The sequence below is a fragment of the Sceloporus occidentalis genome, unplaced genomic scaffold (genome assembly GCF_023333645.1).
Source record: "Sceloporus occidentalis isolate IW3139 unplaced genomic scaffold, rSceOcc1.0.p SCAF_24, whole genome shotgun sequence".
NCBI lineage: Eukaryota > Metazoa > Chordata > Lepidosauria > Squamata > Phrynosomatidae > Sceloporus > Sceloporus occidentalis.
In genome coordinates this window covers 9,941,982-9,943,773 of record NW_028317004.1, presented here as the reverse complement: position 1 = coordinate 9,943,773, position 1,792 = coordinate 9,941,982, and positions in this window count along the sequence as shown.

The following is a 1,792-nucleotide window of genomic DNA, read 5'->3' as shown; positions in this document are numbered from 1 at the left end:
GTATCGTGGAATGTAGAAGGTTTAAACACCCCTGTTAAGCGTAAAAAAGTTCTCACCCATCTCAAGCGTATGCGTCCGGATGTTATTTACCTCCAAGGTGTGATCCTGTCAAAAACATGCTAAAGGCGCCGTGGTTGCGCGCTTGTTACTCCGCTATGTACACCAAGAAATCTAGGGGTGCCACTATCCTACTCTCCAAAAAGTTGCCTTTCGTTGTCGAATCGGAGATTGCTGACCCGGAAGAGCGATACATTATTCTTAGGGTCAAACTGTTTAATGACTCCTTTACTTTTGTCAATTTATACGCTCCAAATTCTGACCAGTCCGCTTTTATGGCCAAAGTTTACTTGCTATTGCTGGACATTTCGGCCCCTAACGTGATTTTGGGGGGTGATTTTAACTTAGTGGCTAATGTTTCTTTAGATGTCTCTGGCCCTTCCTCCCGCCCTCTCGGACTCTCCTCCCTACCCATGCTGGATCACCTCCGTTTGCAGGATGCCTGGAGGTTTCTTAATCCAACTGATAAACAATACACGTTCTACTCCCATCCCCATAATTCGTTTTCCAGGCTGGACTACCTGTTCCTACCTGAATTATTGCTACATAGGTTGCAGGCTGCCCACATAGGCCAGATAGTGATCTCTGATCATGCTCCCATCTGGATAGAGGTCTCTCTAATTTCCCCATATCAGATGTCCCGTAATTGGAGGTTTCCTAGCTACCTTTATACTTCAGAAGCGTTTAAGCAATTCCTGATTGCCAAATGGAATGACTATGCTGATGACAACCATGTTCATCTTGACGACCCTGATTTATTCTGGGGTGCTTCCAAACCAGTTCTACGGGGCCATATTATTGCATATGTGGTGGGACGCAAGAGAGAGGCCGAAGCTAAACTTGTTCGACTTACGGAGGATCTCTCTGCGGCGTGTGCTGCTCACAAAACTCATCCTAGTCCTGATACCCTGAAAACGTATAAGGAAATGAAATCTCTTTACGATGCCTGGGTTACTGAGAAGGCACAGCTGTCCCATAATTACACTCAGAACGCCTTTTTTCGCTGGGGCAATAGGCCCGGTAAGCTCTTGGGCAACCTTATTCGCCACTCTAAATCTAAATATCATAGTGTAACTCAGCTTCGTGTTGGTTCTCAATCGGTCGTGACTGAACCCGATAAAATCACACGGCTCTTTGCTGACTATTTTGAGGATTTTTATTCCTCAGAATCCAATGATCCTGATATGATGCTTCAAATGTTTCGCCAGGCTGGTATTCCTAAATTGACGCCTGACGACCGAGATCGTTTGGTTACGCCTTTCACCCCCTCTGAAATTGCCATAAAGTCCCTCCCTAACGGTAAATCCCCGGGACCAGATGGCCTGGGTGCCGAATATTATAAATTACTTTCTACTTATTTACCGACACATCTTACTGATGTTTTTAATGGATTTCTACAGGGAAAGATACCCCCGAAGGAGTTTACGGCTTCCCGCATTATAGTTATTCCGAAACCCAACAGGGACCCTGCCTTGTATCCTCTTATCGCCCCATCTCCCTGCTGAACCAAGATCTTAAAATTTATGCCAAAATCATGGCTTCCCGACTACAACCTGTTTTAATGAAGCTTACCTCCCCCTCTCAAACGGGTTTTGTTAAGGGTCGCCACTCTACGCGGAATATTAGAGGCCTTATTTCAGCAATCTTTACTGCTAAACTTACCAATAGTAAAGCCTCTATTGTAATTAGTTGTGACGCTTATAAGGCTTTTGACAGAATTTCCTGGCCTTATCTT